The sequence below is a fragment of the Saccopteryx bilineata genome, chromosome 3 (assembly GCF_036850765.1).
Source record: "Saccopteryx bilineata isolate mSacBil1 chromosome 3, mSacBil1_pri_phased_curated, whole genome shotgun sequence".
Taxonomy (NCBI): Eukaryota; Metazoa; Chordata; class Mammalia; order Chiroptera; family Emballonuridae; genus Saccopteryx; species Saccopteryx bilineata.
In genome coordinates, this window is record NC_089492.1 from 258,487,120 (window position 1) to 258,511,360 (window position 24,241).

The 24,241-nt window shown below is 43.3% G+C and overlaps 1 protein-coding gene across 6 annotated transcripts in view; it reads right to left on the reverse strand.

The window, feature by feature from the left end:
* The window catches only part of ST3GAL3 (ST3 beta-galactoside alpha-2,3-sialyltransferase 3), a 227,342-nt gene extending 205,167 nt beyond the window's left edge, over nt 1-22,175 (reverse strand). For all 6 annotated transcript variants that reach the window (XM_066269415.1, XM_066269413.1, XM_066269414.1 and 3 more), the window contains exon 1: nt 21,939-22,175. The gene's annotated coding sequence lies outside the window, so the exon portion shown is untranslated. The remainder of the gene's footprint in view (nt 1-21,938) is intronic.
* Nucleotides 22,176-24,241: the final 2,066 nt, after the last annotated feature.

Genomic DNA, 24,241 nt, shown 5'->3' on the forward strand with positions numbered 1-24,241 from the left:
GCAATGCCAACTCATTTCTTAGGACTGTTCAAATCTTACCTGCTTTAAAAGCTTTCCTTAATCATAGCCCTACTCTATGGCTATGCTCCCACAACACCCTATGCTTACCTCTATCATAGCATTTATAAAACAACTTGCTTATTTTTCTGTCTCTGCAAAGAATTAACATATAATTTGAAAGCAGAATCCATAACGTACGTCTGTGAATCATCTGCATTTAATAGGATGGCATTTAATGTCAAAATTACATCTAAACTACAGAACAACCACCTTTCAGAACTACCAGCAATCTAGTTGAGTGGAAGTCCGACAACTAGGAATTTAAAGAAGCCACATCGAGACTGGTAGGAGGGGTGGAGACATGGAACTGGTCTGGTTCCACACCCACGTGTGGCAGTTTAAAATCAGGAGGGGTATCTGCAGAGGTCTCCCCTGAAGAATGAGGGGTCTCAGCCCCACACCAGGCATCCAGCCCATAGTTCCAGTGTCAGGAAAACAAGTCCCCATACTTCTGGCTGTAAAAAGCAGCAGGGATTGTGGCTGAATGAGACAGAGAGCTGTGGGGAGTCCCAGGCAGCTCCTTTTAAAGGGCCCCTGCATAGACTTACTTGGATTCAGACATGGCCTTATTCAGACTCATGCCCTCCGAGCTCCAACACTGGGGCAGCAGCTTGAAAGGAACCAGAGACATATGGGAAGAAACTGGACTGTCCAGCAACAAGGCTCAGTGGGGTGGGAGGGGACAGCTTTCTGCCAGATAAGTGCTGGCAGAGGACACTGTTCTTTTTCTGAGATCCCATCCCCACAGAGCTGGCAGGCAGGCACCATATATGAATTTCCATCAGCCTAGTTCACACTGTTCATCCCACCCAGGTGATTCCCTGACATCCCACCCCACCCAACTTGAGGGCCCCACCCAAGCTGCATCTGGCCTCTGAATACCCTGTACCTCTTGCTAAGTGGCTCCAAGCCTAGTACTAGCAGCCACCAGCCTTGGTTCACAGTTTAGCTTCTCTTGAGTACCTCTAAGCCCAGTATAAGTAGCAGCCATCCACACATCACTCTCTAGCTCATGCTGGGTAGTCCCAGGCAGTGGTTAACCTTGTACCTCCCAGGAAACCCCAGAGCCAGTACACCCTGTAGTTAGCTTCAGACAACACCAGCTTACAACCCTACTACTTCCACAAGGAACACACTCAAGAGGTGGATCGGTGAGCACCAAAGCCCCACTGGAGCAAGTCCTGCTTCACAGGGCCAACTCCTGCACAGCAGCTTCTCCGCTGTAGTCACAGCTGGTCCTTGTAGCCAGTCAGCCTGGGAGTCAATACCTCTTAGTGACACCAACAGCAATAAAGACTCAACAACAGTACGGTGCACACAGCCCACACAGGGGCGCACCTGAAGCACCCAGCTCAGGTCACTGGGGAGGCCTACTATACAAGGCCACTCTACCAAGTCTGGGAGATGTGGCAGCTCTACCTTATACATAGAAACAAACATAGGGAAGTAGCCAAAAGGTGGAGACAAAGAAACATGTCCTAAATGAAAAAACAGAAGAAATCTCCAGAAAAAGAACTAAATGAAATGCAGGCAAACTAACAAATACAGAAGTCAAAACAATGGTTATAAGGATGCTCAAGGAACTTAATGAAGGCATAGACACCATTAAAAAAAAGACAAAACAACAACAAATGAATATACACTAACTGAAATGGAGAATAATTTGTAGCAGCCTGACGAGTGGTGGCACAATGGACTGAATGTCGACCAGGGACACTGAGTGCTGCAGTTCGAAACCCCAAGGTCACCAGCTAGAGTGTGGGGCTGCCAGCTTGAGCATGGCATCACTGACATGATCCCAAGGTCGCTGGCTAGAACCCAAAGGTCACTAGCTTGAGCCCAAGGTTGATGACTTGAGAAAGGTGTTACTGGCTCATCTTGAGCCACTCAGTCAAGGTATATATGAAAAGGAATCAACAACTAAAGTGAAGCAACTAGGAGCTGATGTTTCTCATCTCTCTCCTCCCATTTTCTCTCCCTTCCTCTCTCTCTCTCTCAAAAAAAAATTAACAGGAATCAACAGCAGAATAGATAAAGCCAAGAATCACATCAGCAATTTGGAATATAGGGAAACAAAAAACACTCAATCAGGCCTGACCAGGTGGTGGTGTAGTGGATAGAGTGTCAACCTAGGACCCAGGTTCAAAACACCGAGGTTGCCAGCTTGAGCATTAGGCTCATCTGGCTTGAGCGTGGGCTCACCAACTTGAGCGTGGGATCATACACATGACCCCATGGTCACTGGCTTGAGCCCAAGGTCACTGGCTCAACTAGAAACCCCTGGTCAAGGCACGTATGAGAAAGCAATCAGTGAACAGCTAAAGTGGTGCAACTGTGGTGCACCACTCTCTTTCTGTTTGTCCGCCTATCTCTCTCTAAAAACAAAACAAACAAAAAAACCCCACCCAATCTGAATAACAAAAAGAAAAAATTTCCAAAGAAATGCAGATAGTGTAAGGAGCCTCTGGGACAACTTCAAGAATACCAACATTCTCATCATGGGGGTGATGGGAGGGAAGACAGAGAGCAAGAAATTGAACGCCTATGTGTAAAGATAATGACAGAAAACTGCTCTAACCTGGTAAGGAAAATAGACCTACAAGTCCAGGAAGCAGAGAGTCCCAAACAAGATAAACCCAAAGAGGCCCACACTAAGACACATCATAATTAAAATGCAAAAAGTTAAAGACAAAGAGAATCTTAAAAGCAGCAAGAGAAAAGCAGTGAGTTACCCACAAGGTAGCTCCCATAAGACTGTCAACTGATTCCTCAACAGAAACTTTGCAGGCCAGAGGGATTGGCAAGAAGTATTCAAAGTGATGAAAAGCAAGGAGCTCCAACCAAGATTACTCTACCCAGCAAAGCCATTATTTAGAATCGAAGGTCATATAAAGAGCTTTCCAGACAAGAAAAAGCTAAAGGAGTTCATTACCATCAAACCAGAATTACATGAAATGTTGAAGGGTCTTCTTGACATAGAAGAAAAAAAATTAAAAATATGAACCATACGTATCTATCAACAATTGTCTCTAAAAAACAAAATAAGGCTGGCCCGATAGCTCGGTTGGTTAGAGCCTTGTCCTGAAGCACAGAGGTTGCTGGTTCAATCCCTGGTCAGGGCACAAACAGGAACAGATCGATTTTCCTCTCTCTCTCTCTTACCTTCCTTTCTTTTTTTTCTTTTTTTAAAATTTTTTTAATTTTATTTTATTTATTCATTTTTTTTAGAGAGAGAGAGAGAGAAGAGGGGGAAGAGCAGAAAGCACCAACTCCTGTTTGTGCCTTGACCAGGCAAGCCCAGGGCCTCGAACCAGCAACCTCAGCATTCCAGGTCCACGCTTTATCCACTGCGCCACTGCAGGTCAGGCTCTTACCCTCCTTTCTTGCTAAAATCAATAAATAAAAATTTAAAACAACAACAACAAAAAAACTTGTGAAAGCCCTGGCCGGTTGGCTCAGCGGTAGAGCGTTGGCCTGGCGTGCGGAAGTCCCGGATTCAATTCCCGGCCAGGGCACACAGGAGAGGCGCCCATCTACTTCTCCACCCCTCCCCCCTCCTTCCTCTCTGTCTCTCTCTTCCCCTCCCGCAGCCAAGGCTCCATTGGAGCAAAGATGGCCCGGGCGCTGGGGATGGCTCCATGGCCTCTGACCCAGGCGCTAGAGTGGCTCTGGTTGCAACAGAGTGATGCCCCAGATGGGCAGAGCATCGCCCCCCTGGTGGGCCTGCCAGGTGGATCCCGGTCGGGTGCATGTGGGAGTCTGTCTGACTGCCTCCCCGTTTCCAGCTTCAGAAAAATACAAAAAAAAAACAAAAAAACTTGTGAAAAACAAAATAAGTGAACAAGCAGAACAGAAACTGACTCATAGATACAGAGAACAATTTGACAGTTGCTAGATGGGAGGGGGTTTGAGGATGGGTGAAAAAGGTGAAGGGATTAAGAAGTACAAATTGATTGTTATAGAATAATTATGGGGATGTAAAGTACAGTATATGGAATATAGTCAATAATATTCTAATAAATATGTATAAGTGCCAGATGGGTGGGAGACTTACCAGGATGATCACTGATGATCACTTAGTAAGTTATATAATATCTAATCACTGGATTGTACACCTGAAACTAATAATATTGTATATCAACTGTAATTAAAAAATAAGCCTGACCAGGTGGTGGCGCAGTGGATAGAGCGTCGGACTGGGATGCGGAAGGACCCAGGTTCGAGACCCCGAGGTCGCCAGCTTGAGCACAGGCTCATCTGGCTTGAGCAAAGAGCTCACCAGCTTGGACCCAAGGTCGCTGGCTCCAGCAGGGGGTTACTCGGTCTGCTGAGGGCCCACGGTCAAGACACATGTGAGAAAGCAATCAATGAACAACTAAGAACGCGCAACGAGAAACTGATGATTGATGCTTCTCATCTCTCTCCGTTCCTGTCTGTCCCTGTCTATCTCTGCCTCTGTAAAAATAAAAATAAAAATAAATAAATAAAATAAAATAAATATAAAAGCATAGTAATAGCATAACATCTAATACATAGCAACAGTCAAAAAGTGTTTGTTTAAAATTAAATAAATTAATATATTTTTATTTATATGCCCCACCTGTAGACATAATTTAGTTTGTACACATTCTAAAAAATAATAGATACTAAAGGTATCACTTGTGTATGTGTATACACATATAGCAATTTTAAATGCAGAGAGAAGGTTGGAATACTGTCTGAGGCTTTTTATAATTCTCATTCTACAGATAACCTCAAGGCAAACTCATTCCAATTCTGTGACTTCATTTACGATCATTATCCCAAACTTTATATATTCCATATAGATATCTCTCCTAAGTTCCATGCCCATTTAATTTCCTACTCTAAATGACCATCTAGATCAGCGGTTTCAACCTGTGGGTTGCTACCCCTCAGACTTCCTTATAAAATATCTCCTCTTACTCCAGTGTTCACTATCTCAATAAAAGGCAACACGTTCACAGACATTTCTGTCAGTCATAGAAATTATCCTTGACACTAACCTCCTCACTCTCCTTTCACCCTCCAAATACAATCAATCATCAAGTCTTATGACTTCTACCTCTTGAATACTTCTTGAATCCATCCTGCCACAATCCTATTTCCAGTCCCTATATATATAACCTTTTGCTTTGACTACTACTATAGCCTCCTAATAAGCCTATCCTATCCATTCTTGATTCTCTCCAATTCATTCTCCACATACCAGCCAACGTGAATTTATTTCACTTTGTAAATTTCTCATTATCCTTATAGTAAAATCCCAAATACCTATAAGACTCTGCATCAGGGGTCCCCAAACTGCGGCCCCCTGAGGCCATTTATCCAGCCCGTGCCGCACTTCCGGAAGGGGCACCTCTTTCATTGGTGGTCAGTGACAGGAGCATAGTTCCCATTGAAATACTGGTCATTTTGTTGATTTAAATTTACTTGTTCTTTATTTTAAATATCGTATTTGTTCCCGTTTTGGTTTTTTACTTTAAGATATGTGCAGTGTGCATAGGGATTTGTTCATAGTTTTTTTTATAGTCTGGCCCTCCAACGGTCTGAGGGACAGTGAACTGGCCCCCTGTGTAAAAAGTTTGGGGACCCCTGCTCTGCATGGTCTGGTCCCTGCCCATCTCTCCTTCCACATCTCTTACTATTTCTTACTACTTCACTTCTATGAGTCTGCAACATTAAATGTCTTCCAGAGTTTTGAACTCACCATGCTCTCTCCCACCATCAGGTTAAATAAAGCTTTCTTGACCCCAGCCAGCACTTCATCTAACCAACGCCCACTCATTCTTTAAGTCTCAGCTTAAAGGTCAATTTCCCAGAGAAGCCTTACTTGTCCCCACACTATAGGTTAGATTTCCCTATTATAAAGTCTCATAGCACCTGTATATCCCCACCCCATTACATAATGCCTTATAATCTTATGAGTGTTTGTTAAACATTTATATTCTGGCTAATCCAGGCAGAAAACACGTATATTTTGTTCATGACTGTATCCCTGGTAGGTACTCAAAATTATCTGTTTAGTGACCCAATATTCAGTCAGTAATAGTATACACCAAAAATGGTACAGCCCTGGCCAGGTAGCTAAGTTGGCTGGTGCATCACCCAGATGCACCTGGGTTGCCCAGTTGGGGCCCATACAAGAAGCAACTAATGAATGTACAACTAAGTGGAATAATAGCTCGATGTTTCTCTCTCTCAAATTAATATTTTTAATTCTTTAAATTAAAAAAAAAGGTTCAAGGGCACATAAGGTACATAAAGCTAGGTTATTTTAATTATCCATAAAAAGAAATTAGGCTCTAGCCAGACAGCTCAGCACCATCTCAATATGCCAAGGTTGCAGGTTCCATCCCCAGTCAGGGTAATACAAACAGCAACCAATGAATGTATAAGTAGGGGGAACAAAAAACTGATGTTTTTCTCTCCCTTCCTCTCTCTCTCTCAAATCAATCAATATGACCTGCGGTGGCGTAGTGGATAAAGCATCAACCTGGAACACTGAGATTGCTGGTTTGAAACCCTGGGCTTGCCTGGTCAAGGCACACATGGGAGTTGATGCTTTCTGCTCCTCCCCCCTTCTATGTCTCTCTCTGTCTCTCTTCTCTAAAATGAATAGTCTTGACTGACCAGGCAGTGACACAGTGGATAGAGCACTGGACTGGGACGTGAACAACCCAGGTTCAAAACCTTAAGGTTGCCAGCTTGAGCGCGGGCTCAATCTGGTTTGAGCAAAGAGGTCATTCGGTCTGCTGGAGCCCCCCGGGTCAAGGCACATATGAGAAAGCAATCAGTGAACAACTAAGGTGCCGCAATGAAGAATTGATGCTTCTCATCTCTCTCCCTTCTGGTCTGTTGGTCTCTCTCTGTCTGTCTCTCTCTCTCTCTGTCATAAATAAACAAACAAATAAATAAAATTTTTAAAAAGTTTATTGAATAGAATTTGAACTTACTGAAACAAACTGCACCAAACTCTCTTGTCAGTCCTAAAACATCCCACAATATGTTCTTTTTTCCAGAATCATACTAGGCAATGATTTTTTGTCTGAAGTGTCAGAATTTTGCCAACCTTCAAACATCAGCCATAATAGATATGAACTCAATTATAACAAAATTACACAGAGCAAAAACCACAAAGTATTTCCAAGCATGTCTCCTGTGAATATTTTTGAGGCAAGCTAATTAGAGGTTTTTACATACTATTTATTATCCAGCTTCCCAAACATGTTACTGAAAAGCTCATCAATTTTTTGCAACATTTTGGCTGAATGCACACCTCCTATTCAGACTTTCTGCATGACTAAGCATATTTAAGTAGTTCATTAATATGCAATATATTAAATTATTCTATGAAGAAGAATTGTGCATTTTCTAATTGCAAGTCAATGTGAGGAACAACAGAATTAATATTGCTAATATTCATATAGCACTTACTGTGAATCAACCGCAGTTCTAATATTTTGTATGGCTTAACTAAATGAATCTTCTCAACAATCCTATGAGGTCATCATTCCCATTATATAGAGAAAAACTGAGGCGCAGAAAGGTCAAATTGTTTTGTCTAAGGTCATCATGCTAATATGTGGCAAAGCCAGGATTCAAACCCAAACAATTTGGCTTCAGTTATATAACATTTTTCATTTGAAGAAACAAGAGTATATCAGAACAATGATCAAAAGGAATCAGTACAGGATCTAAAAGTGGGGGAAAGGAATGGGGAAAGTGAAGAAGAAACATGGTAGATGAAGACCATTCAACAAAAATTTTTGTCACAGAACAGATAAAGATCATTAACAAAGATTCTCTCAGCCTGCCCATTCCCAAATGGCTCTATAAAACGAGAGCAAACTAAGAGCAGAGAGTAAAGAGAGAGCTTAGGGAAAACACAGTAAAACAACACTTCAAAAATATAATTAAATTGCCTGACCAAGTGGTGGTGCAGTGGATAGAGCATTGGACTGGGATGCAGAGGACCCAGGTTCGAAACCCTAAGGTCGCTGGCTTGAGCACTGGCTCCTCCGGTTTGAGCATGGGCTCACCAGCTTGGGTGCGGGGTTGCTGGCTTGAGTGTGGGATCATAGATATGACCCCTGGTCACTGGATTGAACCCAAAGGTTGCTGGCTTGAAACCCAAGGTCAGTGGCTTGAGCAAGGAGTCACTGGTTCTACTGTAGCCCCCAGGTCAAGGCACGTATGAGAAAGCAATCACTGAACTGAGGAGCTTCAACGAAGAATTGATGCTTCTCATCTCTCTCCCTTCCTGTCTGGCTGTCCCTATCTGTCCCTCTCTCTGACTCTTTCTGTCTCTGTCAAAAACAACAACAAATATATATATATATACATATATATATGTATATATATGTATTTAATTAAATTAAAATATACAGTATGTCCGTAAAGTCATGGTGCACTTTTGACCGGTCACAGGAAAGCAACAAAAGACGGTAAAAATGTGAAATCTCCACCAAATAAAAGAAAAACTCTCCTAGTTTTATACCTATTCAGTGCAGTTCAATGTGGGCTCACGCACAGATTTTTTAGGGCTCCTTAGGTAGCTATCCCGTATAGCCTCTACAGACTCGTCACTGACTGATGACCTACCAGAACGGGGTTTCTCCACCAAACTGCCGGTTTCCTTCAACTGCTTATCCCACCGAGTAATGTTATTCCTATGTGGTGGCGCTTTGTTATAAACGCGCCGATATTCACGTTGCACTTTGGTCACGGATTTGAATTTACCGAGCCACAGAACACACTGAACTTTCCTCTGTACCAGGGGTCCCCAAACTTTTTACACAGGGGGCCAGTTCACTGTCCCTCAGACCGTTGGAGGGCTAGACTATAAAAAAAAAACTATGAACAAATCCCTATGCACACTGCACATATCTTATTTTAAAGTAAAAAAACAAAATGGGAACAAATACAATATTTAAAATAAAGAACAAATAAGTTTAAATCAACAAACTGACCAGTATTTCAATGGGAACTATGCCCCTCTCACTGACCACCAATGAAAGAGATGCCCCTTCCGGAAGTGTGGCGGGGGCCAGATAAATGACCTCAGGGGGCCACATGCAGCCCGTGGGCCATAGTTTGGGGACCCCTATTCTGTACTATCCACATCTCGACTGGCATGGCCATGGGCTGCTCTGCTGTATACACGGTGTTACGTCATCATTTACGCATGCGCACATGCTGCCACATCATCCTACAGAAACTGGGAGAATTTTCCTTTTATTTGGTGCAGATTTCACATTTCTATCGTCTTTTGTTGCTTTCCTGTGACTAGTCAAAAGTGCACCATGACTTTACGGACACACTGTACACGTATATACATAATTAAATTAGCATTCAGTATAAGTGAACAAAGAAAAATGAAACCATCACAAAAAAAGCTTTCATGGAAGAGAACAGGGTAGACAATACTGAAAGTACAGTAAGAGTCATGAAGGCCATGATAGATAAAAAGTGAGCAAGATAAAATGAAAAATAAAATAGTTTAAAAGTATTACCAAAACAAACCCAAAAAACAAAACGAGAACATGTAGCAATGGTAGTCATAGGAGATCCAGCATAAGAAAAACTGGTATCTGAAAAAAGAGAACCAAGCAACCGGAACAAAAGGATATGCAAAAATGGATAACTATGGTTTTGTGGTTTTGCTCTACATCCCCCTGATGGCTAATGACGTTGGGCATCTTTCCATGTGCTTAATTCTTTACTTCTTACTTTACCTCATGTTACTCCAATTCTGTTCTAGTTAATAATTCTTAAATTTTACCTGCTCAGAGTAGCATGTGGTTTCTTTCTCCTGATTGGACCTAGACTCCTGTAACATGGAGAGTTAGTGATTTTGTAAAAATTAGGTATCTTTTCCTGAAATCAGCTATCTGCCAAGATTTTAAAAATAGAAGACAAAAGCCGTGGCCGGTTGGCTCAGCGGTAGAGCGTTGGCCTAGCGTGCAGAGGACCCGGGTTCGATTCCCGGCCAGGGCACACAGGAGAAGCGCCCATTTGCTTCTCCACCCCTCCGCCGGGTTTTCCTCTCTGTCTCTCTCTTCCCCTCCCGCAGCCAAGGCTCCATTGGAGAAAAGATGGCCCAGGGGCTGGGGATGGCTCTGTGGCCTCTGCCTCAGGCGCTAGAGTGGCTCTGGTCGCAACATGGCGATGCCCAGGATGGGCAGAGCATCGCCCCCTGGTGGGCAGAGCGTTGCCCCATGGTGGGCGTGCCGGGTGGATCCCGGTCGGGCGCATGCGGGAGTCTGTCTGACTGTCTCTCCCTGTTTCTAGCTTCAGAAAAATGAAAAAAAAAAAAAAAATAGAAGACAAAAGAGAAAAGCTGAAAACTATTTTGTCCCTGGTCAGATACTCCCTTTAGAAGTAACTAAGAAAAAGCCTAGGGGAGGGGGGTAAAAATCCAAGGGAACATTTATTATTATTATTATTATTATTATTATTATTTTATCAAAAACAAGAAATCTTTCTAAATAGGAGCTGTTAAGGTTTGGTTTTATTGGTTTTTTGCTTATATTTTTAATGGTGTTCAGAGGATAAGGGTTCTAGACATACTATTTATTTAATTGGAAAAAGGTGACTTCTATGTGAAAGATTAAAATGCTGAATGTACTTGTTCTTGAGAAAATTAAACTGCAATGTAACCTTCCTTTGCCCAAGCCAATGGAGATAAAAGAGTGGTGGCTTGTGTTGAAGGTGGCTGGGAAACAGCAATCTATCCAGAAACTGAAAGCAGAAAATTGTAGCCTGAGAGCAGCCAATAACAGTACTGACACACATGGGCACGCAGGTGTTCATGAATCTGCAGGCCTGCTGTCCAACCTCAGCTATGTGCTGTACATGGACCCACAACGTGTAGCAAACACGTAAGTTATGTATGGGAATTTAAAAACTTAAATTCAATATTCTCTGGTGAAAGAGGGAGGAACTGAGGAAAATACATAGGAGGTATTTACTGGAAACGTAATATTCTATTTTTAAAAAAAAACCTGAAACAGCAAGCATATTAAGATTTAATGATCGGTGGGAGGGGGGAATGGGAGAGGAATAGGGGGTGGGGAGGGGCACAAAGAAAACAAGATAGAAGGTGACAGAGGACAATCTGACTTTGGGTGGTGGGTATGCAACATAATTGAACGACAAGATAACCTGGACTTGTTATCTTTGAATATATGTATCCTGATTTATTGATGTCACCCCATTAAAAAAATAAAATTATAAAAAAAAAAATGATTGGTATCACTATATTGTTCTGCTCTTTTTGTTTTTTTTTCTCTTTTCTAAGTGAGAGGAGGGGGAGATAGAGAGACAGACTTCTGCATGCGCCCAGACCCAAAGCCACCCTGCAACCTTTGTCTGGGGCTGATGCTAGTGAGCCTCTGGCCAGAGCTATTGTTCTGTTCGTGTATGTGTAAAATATAAGAAAATTTGAGGTAAATGTTACCTTTTATTGGTATTATTCTCTGAGGCTTTAGAGGTCTTAGGCTTATGTTCTAGTTCCATATTGTTTATCTGCCCATATCTTAAGAAAATCAAGGAGCTTGACCTGTGGTGGCGCAGTGGATAAAGCGTCGACCTGGAAATGCCGAGGTTGCCAGTTCGAAACCCTGGGCTTGCCTGGTCAAGGCACGTATGGAGTTGATGCTTCCTGCTCCTCCCCCCCTTCTCTCTCTCTGTCTCTCTCTCTCCTCTCTCTCTCTCTCTCTCTCTTTCTCCTTTCTAAAATTAATAAATAAAATTAAAAAGAAAATCAAGGAAAGAAAATATTGTAGAATAATTACAATGGAGCCCTGGCCAGTAGCTCAGTGGATAGATTGTCACCTGGCATATGGATGTCCCAGGTTCAATTCCCAGTCAGGGCACACAGGAGAAGCGACCATCTGTTTTTCTCCCCTACTCTCTCCTCCTTCTCTCCCTCTTCCCCTTCCACAGCCAGTGGTTCAATTGGTTCTAGCGCTGGCCCCAGCGCTGAGGATAGTTCATTGTTCCTAGCATATCAGCCTCAGGTGCTAAACAGAGCTCGGTACATGAACATCAAGCAAGAAGATGCTACTGTACTAACTCAGGCCACTCATGTTCTGAGAGAATGTCCAGTTCTCCATCAGTATCTAAGGAAGATTGGTTTTAGGACCCCACAGATACTAAAATCCATAGATGCTCAAGTCCCTTATATATATAAAACAGCACAATATTTGCTTTATATAAAATGGCTTAGTATTTGTAGTATTTGCATATAACCTATGCACATTCTCCCCATATACTTTAAATCATCCCAAATTACTTATAATTCCTAATACACTATAAACATTATATAGATAAATAGTTGTTATACTGTATTGTTTAGGGAATAATGACAATTAAAAAATGTAGCGCTGGCCAGATAGCTCGGTTGATTAGAGCATCATCCTGAAGCACGGTTGACAGTTTGATCCCCAGTCAGAGCACATACAGGAATAAATCGATGTTCCTCTCTCTCTCTCTCTCCTTGCTTCTCTCACTAAAATCAATAAATAAAAATTAAAAAGAAAAAATGTACATGTTCAGTACAAACTTAACCATCTAGGAATTACTACATAGTACATGTCAACAACAACATCACACTTCTCACACCCCAAATATTTCTGACCCACAGTTGATTGAATCCAGAGATGTGGAACCCACAGTCAGGGAAAGCCAACTGATATCTCAAAGGGTACTCAAAATGAGCCACCAAGGTATCAAAAAAAAATGCCTGAACTCTTGTTTATAAACTTCACTAACACTGGCCTCCTCACAGAATCTTTATATCACGTCTTGCAACACATGAGGTTCAGGAAGTGGGAAAGGTCCACAGCTTGGGGGGCACTGGCGTCATCATTTATTCATTTTGTGATACACTACAGGATATGTGCTACAAAATGACATCGATGTGGTCAATTTCAGAAAAAAATGGATTTTTAAATATGATCATAACTAAATGACAATGAGATGGTGAATAATCATGAAACTCTTGTACCTCAAAGAAGTTCTCTGGTTATTATCTGGCCAAGTGCATATAAGATTTCTGGAACTTGCCTGACTAGGTAGTGGCACAGTGGATACATCTATGGATTGGGACACAGAGGACCCAGGTTTGAAGCCCCAACGTCGCTGGCTTGAGCGAAGGCTCATCCGGCTTGAGCAGGGGCTCATCAGCTTGAGTGTGGGGTCGCTGGCTCGAGCCCAAAGTTCACGGGCTTGAAGCCCAAGGTTGCTGGCTTGAACAAGGGGTTGCTCGCTCTGCTGTAACCCCCTGGTCAAGGCACATATGAGAAAGCAATTGAACAACTAAGGAGCCGCAAAGAATTGATCTCATTCTTATCTCTCTCCCTTCCTGTCTGTCCCTATCTGTCCCTCTCTGTCTCTGCCACACACAAAAAATTAAAAAGATTTCTGGGACTTAAAGAGCAGTTGTATATTTATCTCTTACAAAAATACTGATGAGCCTGACCTGTGGTGGCGCAGTGGATAAAGCGTCGACCTGGAAATGCTGAGGTCGCCGGTTCGAAACCCTGGGCTTGCCTGGTCAAGGCACATATGGGAGTTGATGCTTCCTGCTCCTCCCCCCTTCTCTCTCTCTCTGTCTCTCTCTCCTCTCCCTCTCTCTCCTTTCTATAAGTGAATAAATAAAATAAAATAAATTTAAAAAATATTTAAAAAAAAACTTATAAAAAAAAATACTGATGATCTGCCTGACCTGTGGTAGTGCAGTAGATGAAGCGTTGACCTGGAATGCTGAGGTTGCCAGTTCCGGGACTTGGGCTTGCCCGATCAAGGCACCTATGAGAAGCAACAATGAGTTGATGCTTCCTACTCCTCTCCCCTTGCCTTTCTCTCCTCTCTCTAAAATCAATAAATAAAATCTTAAAAAAAAATTGCTGATGATCCAAGTTTGCTGACATTATCTGGGATGGCAAATGTCTAGTAGAAGGACGTACCTAACAGATATTCCAAAAATACACCCATCTGTCCTTTCAAGATATAGGAGATGTCTTTTTTTTTTAAGATTTTATTTACTGATTTTACAGAGAGAGGAGAGGGTGAGCAGAGTGAGAAGTATCAACTCATAGTTAACTTCATTTTAGTTTTCATTGGTTGCTTGCTGTATGTGCCTTGACCAGGCCAGCCCACATTTTGAACTGGTGACCTCAGCATTCCAGGTCAACGCTCTATACACTGTGCCACCACAGGCCAAGCAAGATAAAAAAGATGGCTTAACAAAAGCTAGAAAATAGTTTGTTTTTTAAAAAATTATGCTAAGTGCATTTTGAAAACATGTATGGCAGTTTTTCTATCCTTATGTTTTTGTTGCCAGAAAGATGTAAAAGTGTTATTTACAAAAACTCTCACATCTGTAAGCCAGGAGTTTTCTTTTTTTTTTTTTTCTGAAGCTGGAAACAGGGAGAGACAGTCAGACAGACTCCCGCATGCGCCCGACCGGGATCCACCCGGCACGCCCACCAGGGGGCGAGGCTCTGCCCACCAGGGGGCGATGCTCTGCCCCTCCTGGGCCTCGCTCTGCCGCAACCAGAGCCACTCTAGCGCCTGGGGCAGAGGCCACAGAGCCATCCCCAGCGCCCGGGCCATCTTTGCTCCAATGGAGCCTTGGCTGCGGGAGGGGAAGAGAGAGACAGAGAGGAAGGAGGGGGAGGGGGGTGGAGAAGCAAATGGGCGCTTCTCCTGTGTGCCCTGGCCAGGAATCGAACCCAGGTCCCCCGCAGGCCAGGCCGACGCTCTACCGCTGAGCCAACCGGCCAGGACCGCCAAGAGTTTTCAAACTGGGATCCAAGGACCTTTGAGGGTCCCCAAGTTGCTTTCAGTGAATTCACAGATTTAAAACCATTTTCATAATCATTCTCAGATATTATTTGCCTTGTTTACTATCCCAAGAGTCCAGCAGAGTTTTCCAGAGGCTAATGGGATGTGTGGTTGTATATTCTCGCAATTTAAAATTTTCTCCATAATTTTTAGTACATAAACTATCAATAGACAGACCCATGAAAATGAAAGGTCTTCAATAATTTTTACTTATATATACTTCAATAGTTTAAGTTCATAAAGGGGTCCTGAGACCAAGAAGTCTGAGAATCACTAATACTTACTTTAAAAACTTAGTAATTGAATTTTCTAACCAATTCCAAATACAAGGTTCCAGTGGGTTTTCAAGTTATGTTGAAAATGCATTAATATGCCATATTTCCATTATTTTGTAAGGAAAACAGACATCAAAGAAAAGGGAAATTTACTAACATGTAGACAAATAATAAGGCAGCATTCAATTGGAAAAACATAAATTAACTTGTACAGGAGTTCAGAGAAGAAGAACTCCTGTCAGCCAGGATAACCAGGGAGGAGAACAAATCTAAATTAAAACCTCATTATCATCTTTAAAAACATATTCAGAAGACTGAGGAGGAGCAAAATTTCAGGGGGAGGCAAACAACAATGACAACGACAATGATAAACTGAAGGAAAAGTGCATAGACTTTAGTAACCCATGCAGTGAGCACATTATAATATCAGTGTCAAGAGTGATGACTTCTGAGGGCTGGGAACAGCTGACTAGCCATATATACTCTATTGGCAATTAAAGAATGTTTAGTTGGTATGATATTCATATCAATTCTTCCTCCTTCTCAATCTCACAATAATTCCCCCATGCCTAACAATTCCAAACCAGCATCATCAATCATTTAAAATGTATAAATAAAACAACCATGTTGGTAGAGATTATCTCTAGGTGGTAGGATTTAAGGATAATGATCACCTACCATGAAACAGACAATATACTAGACATTAGAAATCTTAAAACTAATACTTTTATTATAAGAGGTCCCTTATGTATCTAATAGCTTAATCCTTAAACAACTTTGAAAGATAATAATTTTAATTCCCATTTAAAGAATTTGAGCCCTGGCCAGGTAAGTTCAGTTGGTTAGAGCACCATCTTGATACACCAAGGTTGCAGGTTCGATCCCCAGTCAAGACACATACAGGAATCGACAAATGAATGCATAAATAGTTGGAACAACAAATCAGTGTTTCTTTCTTTCTTTCTCTCTAAAAGTAAATAAATAAATAAGGAAGCAAATAAATAAAATTTTGAATTGAAAACCAAGAAGACACAATAGGTTCTGAAGCCTGCACAAGGTCATACCATAGAAACTGTTGAAGCCATGACTGAAATCCTGTCTCCTGACTCATACATGGTATTCTCTTTTACCCTTAGAAAGGGCAAAGACAGTTCTCATGTTACTGCAACAGCCTACTGGTATGCTTCCCGCCAGCCTCACCTCATCCTAATCTCTCCTCATGTATAAATATTTTATAACTCTTATATAGTAGGCACTGAACTATGGTTGCAAACTTCAGAACTTCCCATGTCAGGGAAATAGGATATTCAGTACTCTGCTTCCTCCACACGCAATGATCATCCTAAAAGTTAAAGCTGATGAAGTTATTTCCTACCTTTGAATCCTTCAAGTGGCTCCTAATCATCAGCAAGACAAAGCTGTAACTCCTGAATTCGCAAAGCCTTCACAATCTGACTTTTGCAGCCTCCACACACTCCCCAAACATACCGTTCTCTTGCCATTCAAGCATCTTCAGGATGTAGACACTCTTTTGTGTTTCTAGGTCATTGCACACATTGTTTCCTGAGTGAAAAGCCTTTTAAACCCACATCCACCCAGCTAATAAGTAAGTAGTGATTCTTCAAGACTTAGGTTAGGTATGAACTTCTCTGGAAAACCATTATTTATATTCCCAGTGTGAATATAGGAGATCCTACAGGACCCACAAACACAGCCCTTGTTACATTGTAGTCTAATGCTGGTTTACTGGCTTCTGGCTCTTTGAGGCCAGGGACATACCTTTCGTATTTATCATGTGTAATGCCAAGACCTAGCACATAGCCTGGCACAGAGCTCATGTTCAATAAATATTTGTGGGATGACAAGAGCACCAGTCTAATGGAACACACAAACATGTGTACAACTAAGTAAAGTATGATAGATGTCAAAATAATAAAAGTGTGGCAAGAACGCTATCCAAGAAAGGGAAACAAGGTAAGAAACCCTGGGGAAACTGTTCTGCCTACATCCCTCGGGTTTCCTTACTTGATTTCTCACTTTCTTCAAATGCTGCTGCTGCTACTGCTGCTGCTGATGATAATGATTACGACTAGTATGATCATGAACTCTGGATCAGGTACTGTGTGAAGGAAGCACTTTACATAAACAAACTTATTTAATCCTCATAACCACCCTATGCATTTCACTGATAAGAAAACTCAGGCTGGAGAATAAAACACTTGCTCAATATCAGACAATTAGTGTCAGAGCCAAGATTTCAACCCAGATCTTATCTTCTGAACTAAAGCTCCAAAAAGCACTCTATGCTCCTATTCTTTATCAAAAGTAAAATCTTCTCCCCAACTACCAAAGTTTAATAGCCTCAATTAATCCTATTAAACCAGCAAGGTTGAACTAAAATTCCTTTTTATGTTAACCATTCAAGTGAAAATCCACCTCAAGTTATTACACACTCCCTAGCTTCTTAAATGGAATATCTTAAATGTAACTTAACTTTTCTTGATGCCTCAGGACCATTCCTGTTTTCATTACTGAGGGTGCGGTAAAAAGAGTGCCGTTAGGAACAAATGTGCTGGGGTATAATACATTTCCCTTGTATCAACAGCCTTGGCCAGTGAGTATTTTCAGTGCTTATAACAGAGTTCTGACTTCCCAATTCACTCCCATTCCCATGCCTAGTTAGAGCTACTTCTTGCTACTGTAAATGTTTGTCTCTAGCAGCCTATCTGATTTTGCTACCTCTAATCTTCTATGGGTTGTGATACTGGTAGAGATGTAATAAGTCATTTGTGCTGCTCACAAATTATTTCTGGCTCTTTGCTTTCTAGGCTCAGACTGCCACTCCCTGAGCTTTTTAAAAGTTAGGAATGGCTATGTCACTAACCTTAGCCAATGAAATGTGAATGAAAGCGACACTTGAGCCAGAAACTTTAAAAGCCAGTGTTCCATCACTATCATCTTTCACTGAATCAAAATGATCATGGAGACAGCATGTTAAGACAGGAGTTTCCACCAGTCTGGGGCCCAGAGTGACCGGGAAGAGCAGAGTTCCCTGTGTATTCCTGCTGGACATGTAGAATGAATGAGAAGTCAACTTCTGTTGTTAAGCCTCTGAAGTCTCAAGGGTTTTTGTTAATGCAGCCTAACCCAGGCTATCCAAACCAATACACTAGATCTCTCAGTAAATAATTCTCTCACATAAGTAACCTTTTTACAGATTTTTATGATCAATATTTTGTTTGCACAAAGAATTCACCCTGGTTCAAAGCTATATTCAATATAAAATACATTTGCCAAGCACTTACTATGTAAAAAGCACTGTGCTAGATGATGAAGAAGACAATCCATGTCTTGAAAGAGTGTCAGTCTTAAGCTGGACACTATGGTAAAAAGACAGACTCTGGTGTTATAATGGTTTAAGCTGGAGACAAGTCCCATTTAGATGGGGAAAAAGTACAGAAAAGTTTCACAAAGGAAATTCCATATCAAATGACCCTGAAACATGGGTGAGAATCAACAATTAGAGATTGGATTGAAAGGGGTCATTTAAGATAGAAAAAGCACCATGAGCAAAGATATAGAGCATAAAGAGAGAACAGTTCCACTGATCTAGAAAATATATATAATAAAATCTAAGGATATGGGGAAAAAGTTTACCCCTAGTGCCCATGCCAGGCTGGTCTGTGCTTCATCCAACAGAAAGTAAGGAATCATTAAGTCTTGGCTGGAGAACTGAGATACCTGAAAGTGATGGCAGTATACAAGATAGATAGAAGGAAAGAAGAAATGTTAGAGATATTTTGAAATAATTCAAGGGAATGGTATATCAAAGGGTCTAAATCAGTGTGATGACAGTAGAAATGGAAAGAAGAGGATATCAGAAATATCACAGAGGAAGTATCAAAACACCTAGCAACCAACTGAACCCAGGGTAGAAAAAAGAAAGGCAAGAATGAATCTTGAAGTATGAATCCTGGGTGGCTGAATTCCACATTGCTGAGGTTAATCAGAAAAGTAATAAAGCAAATAAAGTGTTGCTGAACATCTTTCCCAATGGCTGCCTCCAGCTTCATCTGAAGTAAATACTACTACTTGCTTATCCTTTACTCCACAAGGGACAAAGTTACTTCTTGATTTGATGCCACCTTTTTTATACAACTTTATCCCCCTCTTTTTCCAACAGGAAATTCTCTGGAACCACTACGAACATTTCGGGTTCCCCCTTACCACTTGTACCATCCTCACTTACTCATTGCCTTACTTCTTCCTCATCATCCACCAAGGCCAGGGTTCAACTTAACCCCTTTTCCTACAGTCTCACAATACCTACTGTCTCAGAATTCTAAAGACCATATCATTAGTTACCAATTCCCAGTGTGCCCTTTATTTCCACCACTAACTTATAGGCCCATTAGAAAAAGTCTTATACTTCACAGGGCTTGAGTTTCCCACAGATGTACTTGCCTTGCACACAATATATATAATAGACATTTTGAATGATCCAAAGTCAATTAGTTTCTAAGACTCTGCACATCTTACTTCCTCATGTGACATGTGAAATGAAAAGTCATCATTTAATACTTCAAAATGTTCTTGAGTTAAGAATCTTTAATCTTGCCTGACCAGGTGGTGGCACAGTGGATAGAGCGTTGGACTGGAATGCGGAGGACCCAGGTCCAAGACCCCAAGGTCGCCAGCTTGAGCGTAGGCTCATCTGGTTTGAGCAAAGCTCACCAGCTTGGACCCAAGATCGCTGGCTCCAGCAAGGGGTTACTCGGTCTACTGAAGGCCCACGGTCAAGGCACATATGAGAAAGCAATCAATGAACAACTAAGGTGTCGCAATGAAAAACTAATGATTGATGCTTCTCATCTCTCTCCATTCCTGTCTGTCTGTCCCTATCTATCCCCTCTCTGACTCTGTCTCTGAAAAAAAAAAAAAAAAAAGAATCTTTAATCTTAGGAGCTGCTACTGCCTTAAGAGATTATTTGAAAATACCATTTGGTCATAAATTTTTGTGCCAGCTTCCTTTTAATCTGTTTCATTGAAGGTGTACCAGTTCTGTGATCATAACTCTAGGGTTTTCAATCTTTTTCATCTCATGGCACACATAAACTAATTACTAAAATTCTGCAGCACACCAAAAAACTGTTATATTTTTGCCAATCTAAAAAAAATAGGTACAATTCACATGGGATGGCTATTGTTATGTTGGCTGTTGTCATTTGTTAAAATTGATTTTTAGAGAGAGAGGAAGGGAGAGAAAAACATCAATTTGTTGTTTTTCTTATTCATGCTATCATTGGTTAATTCTTGTATGTGCTCTGACCAGGAATCGAACCTGAAACCTCCACATGTCGGGAAGACTGGTCTAACCAACTAAGAAACCAGGCCAGGGTCTGTCTTCATTTTTTCATTTGACAACCTAAGGGAAAAGAGGTCAGTGCCCCTGACTAAATAATAAGGTATTACATGTTTTAAAAATTCTTGTGGCATACAGACGAAAGTAGTTGGTATAGACAATTCAAAGTATAACCACAGAAAAGTTTTTGTTGTTGTTGTTTTTTACAAAGTAACAGCTGCCCTTATTGGTCCTCCTCTCAATTAACTATTGTACAATGACTCTTCACTTTCACTCCTTCCTCATGTCAGGGAAACACAAATAGAAATGAAGTGAGGGATAGGCCAGGTAACTGGTTTGTTAGAGCAGTAGCCCCAATACCCAAAAGTTGTGGTTCAATCCACCAACAGGGCACATGCCAAGAATCCACCAGTGAAGCCTGGCCTGTGGTGGCGCAGTGGAGAGAGCTTCAACCTAGAACACTGAGGTCAGGAGTTGCAAACCCTGGACTTGCAGAGTCAAGGCACATTAGGACAAGCAACAATGAAATAAAGTGAAGCAACTATGCGTTGATAACTTCTCCTTCCTCTCCCCTCTCTGTAAAATCAATAAATTAAAAAAAAATCAACCAGTGAATACATAAATAAGTGGAACACCAAATCGATGTTTCTCTCACTTCCTCTCTCTCTGCAAAATCAAGTAAAAAAATTTTTAAAGAGGTTTTTTAAGGAATTATAAAAATAGCATTGTTGTAAAAAGGAATACAAAGTATTGGTGGGACACTATCCTAACCAAACCCGCTCTCATCACTAATATATTTCCTCTTGTAAGCAAGATCACCGCGTAAACAATAGGAAGAAGTGCCAGAACGAAAGGAAGCAAGAGAGGCGTGTTTTGCCATTCAAGTTGGCCCTAGTCGCCCAAACATCTAGCTGCGAGTAGAGCAGTAGGCACTGACAACCGCTTCTCGTCCGCTGCTGGTTCCCGTTCACGCTGTGCCTAGACTCTTCCTTCCTCTCCCCATAGCTGAGGCCGCCTGACTGTGTCCTTCCTCTGCGCCAAGGTGCGCAGCGCAGCGGGGTCTCGCCTGCAGACGACCTCAGGCCGTTCCGCCAGGATCCAGCTGTCTTCTCCCCTCAGGCCTGGCAGCCCCTACCCAGGCGAGGTCGTCCAGGGGCCGGGCTCCCAGCCGAGCTCCCAGTCCCAGCCAGACTTCATTATTCCGAGAAGGTCGGGCAATGCCCCGACCTTCCTTCCCCAGCACTAGCGCGCGCGGGCTCTGCGCCGGGCCCAAACCAGGAGACTACAGGAGGCGGGGGAGAAGAGGGGCGGCCGGTGACCGTTAGCCGCGCTGTCTGCCGCGCCCCGACACACGCAGGACAGGCCCTTACCGCAGCTGAGAGGAAAGCAGGGGAGAGGCAGCGCCCGGCCCGGTGCGGGCGGGAAGACGGAGGCGACGGCGTAGGCGGCCGCGGCGGCAGCCGCGGGGAATCCCCGCGGGCGCCCAGGACGCGGTGGGCGGCATGGGCGCCGCCATAGTGGGGACGCAGCGCACGGCCGCGACCCCGGGACCGCGGGACCACCAATCCTGCTCTTCGACTCAGAGCCCTCTCCGGGGGTCGGGCATCCGCGGCCAATCGGCACACGGAAGCCGAGCGGGTCGCTAGGCTGACCAATGCAGAACTGTGCTACAGGCAGTGGGCGGGCACAGGCCGAGTGGCCCAATGGCAAGGGACCCCGAATTTCCTGCAGGAATTGTGGAGCTGCCGATCGGTCGTGCGGTTCTGGTCAGCTTGTCAGTGCAGACGCCCTCGGTTCACTGAGGTATATACAACGTCCTAAGGATTCCTCCTGGCCTGGCTTCACTTTCCAGGTGGCACGCGTTCGGGATGCCAACAGGGCTTGCTGCCCGCCGGGATGACCCAGCCTCTCCAGAGCCCGTTTCTTCACTCGTGTGGGGGACATAGGGGCCTCCCGGGCACAATATGCCGGTGGCCACGGTCGTTCCACGCCAAGGAACGCTGCCACTTAGCTCCCCGAGTCCCAATGCTTTGGACCTCCAGGGGCTAGGGCGACACTGCCCAATCCTGCGGGGTAAGAGTGGACCGAGTTCCCAGGCTGCGCTTCGGTATTACCAGTTTCCGTCTCGCAAAATTTTTGCCCAAGGACAGGACTACTCCTCCGCCCCCGTCCTATCCCGTTTACTCTTTGCAGCCCTGGAGCTCCCAGCCCTCCCCCACTCTACTCCCTCATCCCATTAACTGAGCCCAGGCACTCGCCTGGGAGACAATTTAAAACGTAATTTCTCGTATGAGAAGAGGAACCGTCAGGTTGCTGTCCTTGGTTGCCAACCTAAAGATCCTACCTTAAAGGAGGGCAGTGTGACCTATCGAAATGACCTCTCCGAGGAGCCTGCCTAAGGTTGGCACGCTCTTAGCTGGCGTAGGTCCTCTAAGGCCTGTTCTGACTAAAGGTAGGCAGTGGGGGAGAAAACTGCCTGTTGTGATTTAAATAGTCTCATTACCTCTTTAAACTTTGGTTTCGCCAGGGTTATTAGGCTGACCAAAATAAAACATGCAGTTTCTAAATAAACAGGTAAGAAATCCGCTGGGATCAGACCAACACTCCCAGCTCTGCGGGTGCTCCAGGGAAGATGGGAATCAGTGGAGGTAGTGGGACCCTGCCAAGTCTGACGAAGTGTTCCTTTCTTCCAGATACGTACTCCCAGGGCTCACCAATCCATTATTAAGGCTTGCCTCTGCTCAGTCTTACCCAGTGATCCCGTGTGAATCCTTGGGTGCCGCACAAAAAACCCCAGCTTCCCTTTGTTAACCCAAGAGGGAGCTGGCATAATATAGTATCTTTGAAACCTGTTGCTCCACCCCCTCCACCCAACCAAGAATGATACCAGGAAGTAGCCACTTCCCAAACCCCAGGACACAAGCATTGAGAAGTGTTGAGCTGACCCAAGCCTCTCCTGTACCTGGACAAGGCCATGAACTAGAATGCCTAGCCAACCAGGGACTAATTAGCGCAGATCTGCTGTGCCCAAGTCCTGCACCTATTCACTGGCCCCTTCCTAGCCTGCTGCTGCTCTACTCCTGTCCACTTGGACCTCAAGAAACCATCAGGCATAGGAACTAGGTCTTACTTCAGAGAAGCTTCTCACTAACTGCAGGACAGCTTAGAGAAGCTACAGGACCCCACTGGGATATCTCTGGGGTCCTGGGGGTCAAGTCCCTTGCTCTTCGAGAACCTAAAATCTACTCTCTTCCCTTCATGCTTGTTCTACAATTTGTTTGGAACAGACTTTGGGATAAATCTGACCAACTCAATGAGGTAGGTCAGAAGTGAAAGACCAAATTCTGTTCTACAGGCTGAGTTGTTTGGCCTGTCCTTTATTACCTCCTCCTTCCAACCTCTAAGGCAGGGAAAGCAAAAAAAGGTGCCTTGGTTCCCCTTGTCCTTATGCTTGGCTTAATACAGAGCTACACCACCACCAGAATTTGACAAGGAACCCATCTCTTTAGGACAGCTTCCTAAATCTTTCCAGACTGAGTCTTCTTAAAATACATGGCCCTGCTTCAGAGCCTGGGACTCTAGATATACTCCCAGCCTGACCCTGGGCCACTTGGGCTCCTTGGAATAGACACCGCCGGATCCTCTGCTCAACACACTTCAGTGCTAAGGACAA